The sequence below is a fragment of the Notolepis coatsorum genome (genome assembly GCF_963971535.1).
Source record: "Notolepis coatsorum genome assembly, chromosome: 3".
NCBI lineage: Eukaryota > Metazoa > Chordata > Actinopteri > Aulopiformes > Paralepididae > Notolepis > Notolepis coatsorum.
In genome coordinates, this window is record NC_140167.1 from 69,647,331 (window position 1) to 69,663,220 (window position 15,890).

Sequence of the window (15,890 nt, forward strand, 5' to 3'; positions counted from 1 at the left end):
CGTCCGCGAGGGAGCGGGCGTTAATAATTCAATTTTTGGGCCTCTAGTCGAAGGACGTATTCGCCTGTGAAAAAACACCCCGCGGAATGGGAGGAGGCGGAGAGCTCTGGTCCGCGCTACAGCAAAGCTCTTTCCAAGGCCTCGGCCTCACAGAGCGCTAATTCACTCAGACCTGTAACAACCATTAATGGCGGCCGCTTGCATTTCAAACGGCACTCGAAAGGGTCATCGGGTGGAAGAAGAGGCGGGGAAAGGGGGGGAACAACAACTAATTATCATTCTGGAGAGCGGCGTTCCGGTAGGTGGAGTGCTGCTAAACAAGTGGATCGTCCATTAATCGGGATCTCTCTTGAAAGCGTCCGCCGTCGCAGAGTGGCACTTCAATGCCGCGCAGCGCCATCGGGGGTTGGTTCGTGGGGGGGAGGGGTAATGGAGACAATGGCGTTAATCAGTCCAAAGCAAACAGCTCCAGTGTAAATCCACTAGCGGTCTATCAGGCAGGTGTTACGACGGCCAGTTGAGTGCTTGGTTTTAAATAAATGGCTCGTTGTGAATCAATGGAACAAATTGTCCGTCGGCGCAAAGAGGCTTGACAGGTAACAGGGCCCATGGTGGTTCATGATCCGGTGGTCGATGGGAATAATTGCGGCACGTTTTCGAGCGACGCGCCGGCTGATTATGCGAGATGGATGTGTGATTTATGAATGGGGGAGACGTTTGAAAGGAGGTGGGAGGGGGAGGTGGGGGGGCATTGTCCGCCTGGACTGAGTCTCATAATTATTTAATATGGTCATGTAATACTATTATTGTCAGGGTGTGATTTGTTCTGTCAGGATGACATCCATACCGGTTAAGGGAGTCATGTTGCCAAGGAGACAAGAGCAAGCATGTTTTTAGAGAATATAATTGAATAGAATATAATAGAATATAAGTAGGCCTACTTTATTGATCCCAAGGGAAATTCAGCACCACAGATCGCTCACAATGAACATTCAGTTAGTCAAAAAGAATACAAATAAAAATACAGCCAGAGATACTGTATACATTCTAAAATATGTATATACCTTCTAAAATATAAATATACGTACATATATGTAATATACACTAAAATGTACAGTCAAATGTAAATGTCCAGGAAGGTATACAAAATGTAAATGTACAGGAAGATATACAGGGATTGCGCAAGTGTGTGTGTGTGTGTGTGTGTGTGTTGAGGGGGGGACTATGATTCTCATGATTCATGATGTGTCATCCATCCATTCCCTTCCAATGTTATGCATCACATTGCTGTGAACACAGATAATTGGCCACATTAACGTTTGCCATTTAATTATTATCACCGGTAATTTGATTACAATCACCTGTTGTGATTACCAAGATGTCTGTGAAGATGATGTAAGGGAGTAATATGAATATGAACTAAAGCAGCTATATACAGTACACACACATATACTTCAGTGCATACTATCCTCTCCCCTGAATCTCATCCGTCATGTTTAAGCCAAGGCAGCATTTACACTGTGCTGCATTCCTTCTATATTACATGGTCTTTTTGCTCCTCAACGCTACCTCCTCCCTCCTCCCTCCTCCCTCCTCCCTCCTCCCCCCTCCCTCCTCCCTCCTCCCTCCTCCCTCCTCACTCCTCACTCCCGCTCTAATTAGGGACGGTTGCATTGACAATCAGCCTGAACTACGTCTATTCTAGTCCGGATTATGTACACATATAAAATGTAGGCCACCCATTCAATGCCGTCTCTGAAGATCGGTGATTCAAGAGTCAAGATTCAAGTTTCAAGATATGTATTTGTCATATTAAACAGTCAAGTGAGCTGACAATATGGCACCCACTGACGTGGCGCGGAGAGACACGTGCCCTCAGTGTCTCCGCGCGAAGCACAAAGGAAAACGCCCAGAGGTGAGCTCGCCCCGGCCGTGACCTTGTCGGGCGGCTCGCACTCAGGAGTCGGGTGGCTCGGCGGTGAAGGAGATAGCGATGCAAGGCATTACTCAAAACACAGGGAAAGCGCGCCAGGGGCGTTAAACTGTGGTAACTGTGGTCGAAAGTGGGTGTGTTGGCGACCGCTGGAATCTCCACCAAGGTTAACCTGAGAGTTCTGTATCTCAAGACATTGGAATGGGAGGGAGGGGGGGGGGGGGGGTGCACCACACACACACATAAATCATTAAGACTGAAGTGACAGAAGGAGCCGAATCTCCAAGGACGTTGATGATGAAAAATTCAAAAAAAGAGTGGAGAGATTCTGATTGAGTGCGAAGGATGAGGAAGAACGTTAATTAAGCTTTAACAAATGAGCTGGGATGTCATCGCACTGCATGTATTTTCAACATCCTGCAGTGAGCCATACAGTGATGCCTGTTGCTGCGATGCAAACGGTCAGCAGGTGGGGTTGTCTAACGAGGCCCTGGGCACGGTGCACTTATGGATTATTAAAGACTACTAGAGCAGTGCCCGTTTTGGGGGCGTGGCATAGTCGGAGCGGCGCCAATTGCTTGGCTCCTGGGTATTGCTGCTTGCGGCATTGTGGGGGGAAACATGTGTGTGTGGCCATTTTGAACGCGTCTCTGCTCGGAGTATGTGCGTGTTCGGACCAATGGCATGGCCCCTCAGAAGTGGGGCTTGCAGCGTTCTCGAGAGCCGCTCATCGACTTTACACTCAACACACACCCCTGTGTCCTCAGCAATACACCCGCCGAGCGTGAAGCTATAGAGTATAGATGGTGGAGGATTATGGCCACTGAACTTACTTACTTCCTGTTTCCTGGGAAGTTCACATCCTGTATCTCTTCACTCCCCTGGTCACGGATTATCATGGCGGGACATTGGTGGCCGGTGTGAACAGACTGGATTGTCTACTCCTGTCTCCCTCCAGCTTCAGCTCAGCTCTGCTCATGTACAGTCCTGTCTCCCTCCAGCTTCAGCTCAGCTCTGCTCATGTACAGTCCTGTCTCCCTCCAGCTTCAGCTCAGCTCTGCTCATGTACAGTCCTGTCTCTCTCCAGCTTCAGCTCAGCTCTGCTCATGTACAGTCCTGTCTCCCTCCAGCTTCAGCTCAGCTCTGCTCATGTACAGTCCTGTCTCCCTCCAGCTTCAGCTCAGCTCTGCTCATGTACAGTCCTGTCTCTCTCCAGCTTCAGCTCAGCTCTGCTCATGTACAGTCCTGTCTCCCTCCAGCTTCAGCTCAGCTCTGCTCATGTACAGTCCTGTCTCTCTCCAGCTTCAGCTCAGCTCTGCTCATGTACAGTCCTGTCTCCCTCCAGCTTCAGCTCAGCTCTGCTCATGTACAGTCCTGTCTCTCTCCAGCTTCAGCTCAGCTCTGCTCATGTACAGTCCTGTCTCCCTCCAGCTTCAGCTCAGCTCTGCTCATGTACAGTCCTGTCTCTCTCCAGCTTCAGCTCAGCTCTGCTCATGTACAGTCCTGTCTCCCTCCAGCTTCAGCTCAGCTCTGCTCAAGTACAGTCCTGTCTCCCTCCAGCTTCAGCTCAGCTCTGCTCATGTACAGTCCTGTCTCCCTCCAGCTTCAGCTCAGCTCTGCTCAAGTACAGTCCTGTCTCCCTCCAGCTTCAGCTCAGCTCTGCTCATGTACAGTCCTGTCTCTCTCCAGCTTCAGCTCAGCTCTGCTCATGTACAGTCCTGTCTCCCTCCAGCTTCAGCTCAACTCTGCTCATGTACAGTCCTGTCTCTCTCCAGCTTCAGCTCAGCTCTGCTCATGTACAGTCCTGTCTCTCTCCAGCTTCAGCTCAGCTCTGCTCATGTACAGTCCTGTCTCTCTCCAGCTTCAGCTCAGCTCTGCTCATGTACAGTCCTGTCTCTCTCCAGCTTCAGCTCAGCTCTGCTCATGTACAGTACTGTCTCTCTCCAGCTTCAGCTCAGCTCTGCTCATGTACAGTACTTGAACAAGGTCCTAGTGTGGTAGGATTACCAACCTCCAGCGGATGCCCAGCATCATGCAGACGATCCGAGACAATCGAGGTATCAGGAAACTCAAATGACCCGCCACCATCGTAATTCTGAGGCTAGAGGGCAGCGTCCTTATGACGCCTGGCTCTACAAGAACAGCACACTTTGTGGACAATGTTTCTGAGCAGAGATCGCTTTTGGCCACATAGAGAGAATTAATCAGTTATGCATCAACCTAGTGAATGAGTTTCATGTTGATTTGCTGTGGAATTCCCCCCTCTAGGTTAGTGATGTGGAATAATTTGACCAGATTATTCACGGAGGTGGAGAATGGAGTCTTTTATTAACGATAGAGTGACATGTTGCAACATGTAGAGACCTAGGTCACAGCAATGTCCCTAGCCTAGATCTCTGTAGACAAAACTAAGTGGAGCATTGACATACATAATATGAATTATAGATATGATGTACAGAGATGTCTAGAGATAATGACGTAGAGATAGATATGATTGGGGATGATGTAGAGAAATGGGTGAAGGCTGTGTGTGTGTGCGTGTGTGTGTGTGTGTGTGTGTGTGTGTGTGTGTGTGTGTGTGTGTGTGTGTGCGTGCGTGCGTGCGTGCGTGCGTGCGTGCGCGTGTGTGTGTGTGTGTGTGTTAGAAAGATTGAGTATAGATACAATGAATAAGCTGTGTGTGTATGTGTGTACAAGTTGAAGGCGTGTGTTTGTGTTAGTACTGTAAGAGAGACAGAAAGAGAGAGAGAGAGGGGGGGAAGAAAGATAGTGTAGTTGTGCATGTGCCTTAGGGTTAAGGTTAGTTTAAGGTTTGTGTAACCCCTGGTTACTAGAGCTCCTACAAGACAAGAGCAACTGCATCTTAGCATTTGTTTTATTAATTCTAGGGAATCGGAAGTATTGTATAAAAATACTGAGTGAATACTTTGTAAATGATGCACCTGATAGTTAATGAATCTAAAAGTGATGAAACGTTGAAATGAGATTTGACCAATCAGAGCGTTAGGCCTGCCTCCTAGGTTTTCCTTTGTCGAGTCAAGAATGACATGAGGTGTGGATGTTAAAGACATCCCCCGCGTCAGACATAACTTGTAACGTGCGCGAGAATACTTGATATATGATAACTATCATCAGATTACTGATAGAAGAGCAGTATATGAGAGAATACTGGTATGATACCATGAGTTTGATTTCAAAAGAAGAATGTTTGTGGATGTTATGAAAGTGCGCGAACGGATTCAGCATACACTCGTCGAGACGGTTGCTAGTTAGCATCAGAGAAATCCTTGGTGAGTCTCAAACTAAATAAATTTGAATATTAGAAAGTTGTGTTAACATGAGAATTTTGTGTAATGTGAATATTAGAAAGTTGTGTTAGTATGATAATTTAGTGTAACGATTAGCGCTACCTAATTAGCCACCATGAGCTGGTCGTAGCTAGCTGCCGTAATGTGTGGTCGAGTTGGACATGTCTCCAAATGTTCCTCATAAGCACGAGGGGCCGGTATACTGGCCCATCGCTAAGCTGGTGCTTACTAGTGATGGTCATCATGGCTATGGCACTAGACAAGCCTTGAGCGGTCGGTTCACCCTGCGGAGACCCAGGACTGAAGCTTTAAAGAAAACGTAAGGTTATGTATATAACCAAGTTCTGTGAATGCTAGTGACGCTCAGCATCATAATGCATATATCTCGCTTCAGTGGATATGCACTGAATACATTTAAAAATGTACCTTTACATACCAACATCCGTCTGACCACACCCCCATCTGCTGTCTACATAAGCAGGGGTGGGGCCACACACTCATCTCCTTCCCAACAAATTTCACCACAATGAAAGATCAAGGGCCGCAGTGGCGCCTAGATGCTGAGCGTCACTAGCATTCATAGAACTTGGTTATATACATAACCTTCAGTTCTGTTTCATGCTAGCTTCCGCTCAGCATCATAATGCATAGCAGGAGCTGAGCGGGAGCTAGAAGCTCGACAAATGTACCCCACTGAGGCCCCCCACAACCATCAGAACCGGGGAGGACCGAGCCCCCCCGACCCTCCCTAATGGAGGGATACCCTCCCTATTGGAGGACGGGAGGGAGACGGATCCGACCGTGCGAAGAGGAACTTGAGCAACTCAACGCACAGGGTGAGCAGACCGTGGCTTGACCCCACGACTACGCACACGCACAACCCGCATGCCACCAGGGAATGAACCGAAGGAACAAACCTTGTTACTGCCCCCAAAATCACGGGGTCAAGAACAAACTCAACCCCGTGGCAAGGCCGTAGCAGCGGAGCGCGAAGGAAGACCCAGACCCACTGAAGGGACTGGATCCCCCGGAAAAAGGGGGCCCGGAGAGGTCAATGACGCACTTAGTGACACCGCCCCCCACATCGCCATCGTCTTCGGACAGGGCCCCTCCAAGAGCGGGCGCTCCCCCCACTAGTACGCCGCCTGGCACACTGACCCTGCAACACAGGCAGTCAGCATGGCCGAAACTTGAAGCACTCAAAAGGCTAACCATAACGGAAGCAGGCAGCGCACCAGGGAAACCAGACAGCAGGCTTTAGACCCGAGCCTGGAGCACTGCGGGCGAGACAGGCGCCAAAGGGGTCAACTGAAAACAGCACCCCGGCGGAAGGGGCGTATGCTGGCATTGTTGCGCACCATGACAAAGCCTCCACCAAAAAAAACCCACCCAGAGGGGTCGAGGCAGAGAAGGCTGACACGATTGGCAGACGTCATGAACGTGCAGGGGCACACTCAACCGGGTAACCCGGGAGTTGACTCTGCTCCAACACACCAGGGAATCAACCACCCTCTTGGTACCATATGCGGTGGTTGTTCCTATAACCCCTCAAGAAAAAACTCCAAAACACACCTGCAGGTATACACTGGCTATACCACAGTACAAGTGTTTCACTTTTCAAAAAAGGGTTATTCCAGGCCTACGGGTCGACGAAACATTACTTCGGACCTGGCCTGGCGGCTCGGGAAGCACACAGGGTTACCAGAGGAGGTCCAGAAGACCACCCAAACAGCCCCCTCTTCACCATGCGTGAGAGAGGAGCGAAAGAAAGGAGAACCAGTCCCTTAGGATAGTGCCAGGTACAACGTGTACCCAACAAAGGGTCTCCATAACGCCTAACCCTGTGACACCCGGGCCGACCCGGCATTTTTCCCCCGAAAAAAGCACAAGTCCCTCAGGGTACCAGAACAGCAGATCTGCATCCCCGGCGGACAACGGGTTAACTGACCTGGACCAGCGCGACCAGAACCAGTCCCGTGCCCTAACCACGCCGACATGCCCACTCCAGAAGAGGGGGTAGGTATGCGTGTCGATCTAAAACATGAAAAGAGGGCACCACCCAGACGGTCCCATTTGTACCGCGCTCAGTGGCCCACCCCAAGGGCGTGAGACCCCTCTACCTATGTTCTGATCTATTCCATTAACATCCCCCAGATATGAACAAGAATTCATCGAGACAACCTAGTAAACTGGCGCTCGGAAGAGACAAAACTCCATCCCAGTTGCTCTATAAAAACGCTGTTTTAATAACGAGCAACCAAGGCGCACTTAGCCCCCTGCGTGATTCTTAACAGAAACACCCCGAGCCAGCACTATGTACGCGTCGAGACCCAAACACATCAATGGATAGTCTAGCAAGACACCAGACATTGTTCCTCCAAGTAGCCTGGGAGAACGACACGGAGCCGTCGTGCTTCATGTTCCTTCCTCTTTTTATTTAAAAAAGAAAGAAACACAGACTGACATGAATCCCACGTGACGCAGCTAAGGGTAAAAATTGTTTACATTTTTACATCCCGCCACCCTCGCCACAGGGAGGAGACGGAAATCCCCAGAGAGACTTCCCACGCGAGTTGTATAGATTGAAAAGAATATATTGCAACATTGAGCTATGTAACACTTGGGTTAGAGCTCTCCTAGGAAGGAGGCACTGAACCAATACACACTCAATAATCGAATTGAATCGAATACACACACAATAGAGCAGAACTCCTTTTTTGAAGTTCTACTCACCTTGACAATATGAGGAGGAGGCTCTGAACTCTGAGGAGGCTCCCTCACTGGGAAGGAGAGTCCGAACTCACAGAAGGCACTTCTCTCTGAGGAGGAGCTTCGTGAGGAGGAGCTCTGACAACTCCCTGAAACAGATCCATAACATGGACCTGAACAACCCATGGAAGTCTTACCACTAGAGACGCGCTCAGTGACGTACTCTATGGCGGGGGACTTTCCACGGTGCACACGCCCAATCTTCCAGGGCGTGGGACCAGGAAACTCCCCCCCCCCCCCCCTCTTACCCTGTAACGTGCCGAACAGCAACGTGACAGGAACCTTGAAGGACAGGAGGTTTTAACCCCTGACCAATCAGAAAAGGGGAGGAAAGGATTACCAGTTCACCCCTTTACGACCCCTCACCCATGATACGATGTAATGACAAGTAGAGCATGACACAGTCATAGCCTGCTACATGAAGCATCGAACAGCCTCACATAGCTCATGTGATAACCTGCAACCTGAGTTTTACTAAGGAAAAACACAGAACAGAGAGGGCCCCTTTAAGAGCCCCAGTCCAGACTGACACATGTGCTTCTGTGGGCCAAACCTAACCCAGTTGTAGATCACAAGACACACACAACCCTTCATCACAACAAAAAATAGCACAGTACACTCTTACTACAGAGGAACGCCGTTTTTCATAACGAGAGAAGACAGAAGTCCTCGATTATGTAAAGGCCACAGACCTTGCTAAGCACACATGATAAGTGACCAAACAACCTTTTCTTTAGGAAAAAATTGTTTCTCAAGCGGAAAGCACAACCCCAGCAATTAAGCTGAGGGTTACATCGTATCCCCACAAACACAGTGACACAATATATTGTAACCAAACATGTCTGAGAGGAGGGGGGGAAGCCCCAGGGAACCGGGGGGTCACCCCTCCTATCTTACCCTTGATACGACCAAGGCGAACAGGCACCTCTGTTAATGTGTGAACATACTGTTCATTGTCATCACAGGCTGAGAAAAAGATTAATTTCTCAATCACATGTCACTAAGCATAGCTTTACAGGTTTAATTAACCCTCTTAGTTGTGAGTTCACCCACGGTACAACGTTACATGAACACACATGTTCTCATCACAACCAAACCAGTTCATTTTTACACACGTAAAAAACAACGCCGATTTACTACAGAGAGAAGCTATACCAGTGACAAGACAATTCACACACAACACGCGTTGTATCCTCAATGTATTGCAGCAACACATGTTTTGGAAACATCGTTATTACAAAACATTTAGAAGGGAAGAAAAGAAGAAGTGTTTAAAGTCCGGAGGACTCCTACCTTCACCCAGAACGCAGGCTGAGAGAACAGCAACACTGGTTAACGGGACACCGAGTTGAACCCAGCATCTCCTGCGCCGGTGACGAGGGTATGTCCGCAATGCCACCCAGCCGCCGTTCTCCATGTTGACGAAGTCCTCGCTGGCACTGGCACCCGGGTGTAGGGTCGACTAACATCCTCTGTCAAAGATGACGTCGTAGTCAGAGTGTTTAAGGCATGTTATAGTCACAGTATCGTTTCAACAGTGTAGCATTAAGCTAACAGCCCTCCGACTGATAGCAACAAGCTAACGTTTACTAGCCTGGTAAACACAACGAGCTAGCGCCGCAGCTAACAGCTGACTGGCTAACACAGTAGGCCACAACTAGCACGCCAGCTAAGCAGCTATCACCTGAACTGTACACAACGACATAACAAGCCACCCTTCAGACAGGCCGCTGTCCAAGTCCCTCCCCATCCTAAGAGGAAAGAGAAAAAGAAATGTCAAACACAGTTTTCAACAGTGATTTACCAGACATACAGCGGAGCCAGCACAATTCCCATCCGGGCTGCAGCCGACTTTGAGCATGGAACTCCCGATAAAGAAGATCCTATGCCCACATTTCCTCGTTAGGGTGTACTTCCACATTTATGCACGGGACAGAGAAGCATCCGCTCGTCCAGAGAATCCTGGGTTCACCAGGTCCTGGTCGCGGCCCACTAGGTTGACCGTCATGGGCGTCAGACCAAGATCCTCCGTCCGCCGCTTAAGAAGCCGAGCAGAGTCCGGAGTCGGCGTTCGTAAAATTGTCAGCTAACCCCCATAGCATAAGCAGACAACCAGTGCTCGCAAGCAAAACAGTACTTACCCCACCCTGGAAGCAACCGCTTTCTCACAACAGCTGGTGCTTCCCACAGTCCAGCTGTATGGCCCCAGGGCCAAACCCATCCAGCCGCAGCAAGGAGAACTGCAGTTGGGGAGCATGTCAGCGGCGCGAGCCCCTAATACGAAAAAGCCGGTGGAGGTCAGAATGATCATCATCTTCCAGACACTCCAGTGATGAAGACAATATCGCCGTATTTTCTCGAAAATAGTGAGAGAGAAAATAAAGATATAATGTCAACGTATCTCCTTGTTCTTCTGTTTTCCTTTCTTAATAATTTCTTCCTCGCCAAGTGATTGGTATACAGGCACTATCATGTGGATGAAATTTGAGAAGGAGATGAGTGTGTGGCCCCACCCCTGCTTATGTAGGCAGCAGATGGGGGTGTGGTCAGACGGATGTTGGTATGTAAAGGTACATTTTGAAATTTATTCAGTGCATATCCACTGAAGCGAGATATATGCATTATGATGCTGAGCGGAAGCTAGCATGAAACAGAACTGTATATTGTACAGGGCAATGTCCTACTGGAATACACTTCCACGGTATTTGGTTTCAATTACCAGTAAGGTGGGATTCAAGAGGAGACTAAGAGGGGCTGTAATGCAGAAAGAGATTGATTTTGGTTGGGTCTAATCTGTGTCTAATGAATGCGTTCTTGTGTTGGATTATGTGTTGATTTGGAATGTCTTTGTCTAGTGGTTATGAGGAGTATTAGAGTATTAGTGTATGGAATGTCGTGCTGTTTTTGAGCACGTTTTAGTTTTCTCTGAGATGTCTCCGTTTATTGTTTCAAGTTTCAAGTTTCAAGTTTCTTTAATAGTTGTCATACAGAAGTACAGAATACTTTCATACAAAATGCTTCTTACTGTTACGCTCCAGAGACTGTGCTAGACAAGATAGTATCAAATAACATAGTATAGCATGTAATTTAGAAGTAGAAAATGAGGTCACAGTGTTCAGTATAGACATATGTACAATGTTCGATGCAGAATAGACGTAACTGAGTTACCATATAATATACAATACTATGCAGTGTACTAATGTACAGTACTATATAGTGCAAAGCAGAAATGGGATGAGGTACAATTTAGGTACAATTTACAGTAAGGTGTACAAGTTGTAGTGCAGTCCTTCATCAATAAATATAAAGTGTGGGGAGTGGGTGCTACAGTGTGTTTGTTTAAAGTGGGTGTGTGCTATAAAGTGTGTGGAGTGGGTGCTACAGTGTGTTTGTTTAAAGTGAGTGTGTGCGTGTGGATGTGTGTGCTATGTGCGTTTGATGGTTGTTGTTGTGTAGTGTTCATTGTTCGTTTAGCAGCCTGATGGCCTGGGGATAGAAGCTTCTTCTGAGTCTTTCTGTGCTCGCCTTGAGACTCCGGTATCGCTTGCCTGACCGCAGCAGTTCAAAGAGGCAGTTGTTCGGGTGGCTCGAGTCCTTAATAATTCTCTTAGCCTTCCCCCTGCACCGCTTGTTGTAAATGTTCTGGAGGGTGGGGAGCCCCCCTCCAATTGTGCGTTCGGCTGAACGTGTCACTCTTTGTAGTCTGCTTCGGTCTTGTGCAGTGCTATTCCCAAACCAGGAGGTGATGTTGCCAGTCAGGATGCTCTCTATTGTACATGAGTAGAAGTTCTTAAGGATCTTCTGACTGACTTGGAACTTCCTTAGGCGCCTGAGGAAGTAGAGGCGTTGTCGTGCCTTCTTCACAACACTGTCAATGTGTGTGGTCCATGTCAAGTCCTCGGATATGTAGGCTCCGAGGTACTTAAAGCTGTTGACTCTCTCAACCGGTGCCCCGTCGATGCTGAGGGGGCTGTAGTCCTTGACCCCCGACCTCCTGAAGTCCACAATCATCTCCTTTGTTTTGCTGACGTTCAGGAAGAGGCTGTTTTCCTGGCACCATCCCGCCAGGACCTTGACCTCTTCCAGGTAGGCCCTCTCGTCGTTGGCAGAGATCAGGCCCACCACCACTGTGTTGTCAGCAAATTTGATGATTGTATTGCTACTCCGCTGAGCCACACAGTCGTGTGTGTACAGGGAGTAGAGGAGGGGACTCAGAACGCAGCCCTGGGGGGCCCCTATGTTGAGGGTGATGGATGAGGAGGTGCAGTTGCCTGCTCTCACCACCTGGGGTCTGCCCGTCAGGAAGTCCAAGACCCACTGGCAGAGGTCATAGTTCAAGCCCAGGTCCCTGAGCTTGGCTATGAGTTTGGAGGGGACTATGGTATTGAATGCCGAGCTGTAGTCGATGAATAGCATTCTCACATAGTTCCCCTGCCTCTTGTCCAGGTGTGATGCTGCTGTGTGCAGCACATGGGCTATGGCGTCCTCTGTGGACCTGTTGGGGCGGTATGCAAATTGCAGGGGTTTTATTGATATTTGTTGTTTTATTGATATTTGATTTGTTCTATATGTTTGTATATTTGTTATTGTTCTATATTTGTTTGTATGTCTGATTTTGATTTGTTTAATGTTCTATATTTGTATATTTTATTGGTGTTTTATTGATATTTGTTTTGTTTTTATGTTGTTTTATTGATTATTCTTGTTTGATTTTTATATGTTTGTATCCAGACCCCAGGAAGAATAGTCGCTTCTGAGGCAGTGACTAATGGGGATCTGAAATAAATAAAGAAATAAAGAAATACATACACGTGATGCCTGAAAACAGAATATAAAGAAGTTAACCCTTTTTACAGGTTTTAAATGCACTTTATTGTAATAAGTTTACAAATGCCAAATTGAAGGTATTGTAACGTTCACCGTTATTGACGACTCACCGACTCAGGGGGGTTAGTTCTCACTTTGTACTATATTACAGTCTCTGGGGTACAGCGTACAACCTGGGTGCATCACCTCTCATCGTACCCAACAACTGCCTCTGAACTTCCGATAGTGCTAAGAGAGCGCACGCTAGGTGCCCCACCCTCTTATACCCTCACCCCCAGGTCAGTCCCCGCACTCCAGCCTCTGTCACTACGCGGCTTAAGCGACCAATAGCGTCAGTGCCTGCCCGAGATGGCGGAGTGCTGAGTGACAGCTCGGCTGACCAATGACCCCCAAACTCAGGGTCGCTACATTACCCCCCCCCCCACAACTAAGTCTCTCGCCCCGAGAGATGAACCAAACCCACCCACAGTCCACAAAATTACCCCCCTCCCCCCCAGCACTCCCACCCCAATACCCGCTAAACCCTGTACTCAAATCCCCACAGTACCCAACACAATACACCACACTTCAAGGATACCACAATTTACAAGGTTTTTCTTTTTTTTCATTCAGTATAACCCATCTTTCTTTTTCAACTTCTATTGCTTCTTTCAGGTAACCAGATGGTTTACCTTGGGCCCAAGATCTTTGGGTGGCAAATATCTATAACTTGATATGAGCAAAGTGGACTGCGTCTAATGATGTTCCTTTTTTATTGTTCAGCTCTGTGTCTCCATGTCTGAGCCCAGTCTAGCTGCAGGGTTCTGCTCAGCTCTGTGTCTCCATGTCTGAGCCCAGTCTAGCTGCAGAGTTCTGCTCAGCTCTGTGTCTCCATGTCTGAGCCCAGTCTAGCTGCAGCGTTCTGCTCAGCTCTGAGTCTCCATGTCTGAGCCCAGTCTAGCTGCAGCGTTCTGCTCAGCTCTGAGTCTCCATGTCTGAGCCCAGTCTAGCTGCAGCGTTCTGCTCAGCTCTGAGTCTCCATGTCTGAGCCCAGTCTAGCTGCAGCGTTCTGCTCAGCTCTGAGTCTCCATGTCTGAGCCCAGTCTAGCTGCAGCGTTCTGCTCAGCTCTGAGTCTCCATGTCTGAGCCCAGTCTAGCTGCAGCGTTCTGCTCAGCTCTGTGTCTCCATGTCTGAGCCCAGTCTAGCTGCAGGGTTCTGCTCAGCTCTGTGTCTCCATGTCTGAGCCCAGTCTAGCTGCAGCGTTCTGCTCAGCTCTGTGTCTCCATGTCTGAGCCCAGTCTAGCTGCAGCGTTCTGCTCAGCTCTGAGTCTCCATGTCTGAGCCCAGTCTAGCTGCAGCGTTCTGCTCAGCTCTGAGTCTCCATGTCTGAGCCCAGTCTAGCTGCAGCGTTCTGCTCAGCTCTGAGGCAGGGGTTACACACAGTGTTTTTGTGCTCGTTTTTATACGTTTTTGAATACGTTTCATGTCCCTTTTACACAGAAATGCGTTTTTTGGCGTTTTTTGGTGGATACGGCTGAAACGCTAAATTGTGTTTGCGTTTTGGAGAACCCCTAAAAAACGCGCCGACAACAGCCGTGTAGTCTGCACGGAGCCGTTGTTGCGAAAACGCCCATGCGCAGTAGATACCATCTGCGTGCCCACTGGTGTGTGTGTTTGGGACAGAGCTCCCAGCTCCGTGTCCCTGTGTCCCAAATAGCTGCAGCTACCATGTGTTGTCAAGTTATTGTTATAAGGACCCCAGTCCAAGCTACAACAGTCTGCATTCCCTTAACAATTGTTTGTATTGAGCCGTATTGTATTGTACCCATTATGCAATATGTTAAATAAAGTTTACATCCATTCATTCTGCTAGCATTACCACTGGCTAACATGAGCTAGCATTAGCTATCAGACCCTGTTAGCTCAAAGTTCCTCTTTCAACTTAACAAGCATTAAACAAAATGGCCCAGTCATCTATTCACCTTTGTTTAATACACACAGCGTTGTCTCTAATGTTATATAACTACTGATAGCTCCCGATATCATCAGTTTGGTGCTGGCTAACTAGCGTGAGCTAACGTTAGCTTCTAGCCACAATGCTATACTGTTATAATGGCATACTCCATTGACGTTAGCATGCAGCTAACAATGTAGCTACCGATCTTTTTTTAGACTAAACTATCCGCTCTTGGTGGTCACTTGTGTTGATGTTAGTTTTGTTTCATCAACAAATGACAGGCAGAACACACAGTGAATGTATCCGTTTTGTTTATTGCACTTTTATTAGGCTTTGCTGAAAAAGAATTGCTGCATTGGGTAAATAGCCAAGATGGTGGCCGCCTTGTTGACATTTCTTTGCAGGAACTTCCAGGAAGTGTATTGGCACATTCAAGTTCTGATTGGTTGAAATTGCCTTCATGTTCGCCACCTACTGCCACCTACTGCTTTGGCAGTGTACTACATCACTGTGCCCAGGTGACAAAAACGAAAGTGTGACTCGAGGCTGCCATGTTGCGGCGAAATTATCTGACAATGAAACGAAAATGAAACGAAAGGTGTAACCGCCGCCTGAGTCTCCATGTCTGAGCCCAGTCTAGCTGCAGCGTTCTGCTCAGCTCTGTGTCTCCATGTCTGAGCCCAGTCTAGCTGCAGCGTTCTGCTCAGCTCTGAGTCTCCATGTCTGAGCCCAGTCTAGCTGCAGCGTTCTGCTCAGCTCTGTGTCTCCATGTCTGAGCCCAGTCTAGCTGCAGCGTTCTGCTCAGCTCTGAGTCTCCATGTCTGAGCCCAGTCTAGCTGCAGCGTTCTGCTCAGCTCTGTGTCTCCATGTCTGAGCCCAGTCTAGCTGCAGCGTTCTGCTCAGCTCTGAGTCTCCATGTCTGAGCCCAGTCTAGCTGCAGCGTTCTGCTCAGCTCTGTGTCTCCATGTCTGAGCCCAGTCTAGCTGCAGCGTTCTGCTCAGCTCTGTGTCTCCATGTCTGAGCCCAGTCTAGCTGCAGCGTTCTGCTCAGCTCTGAGTCTCCATGTCTGAGCCCAGTCTAGCTGCAGCGTTCTGCTCAGCTCTGAGTCTCCATGTC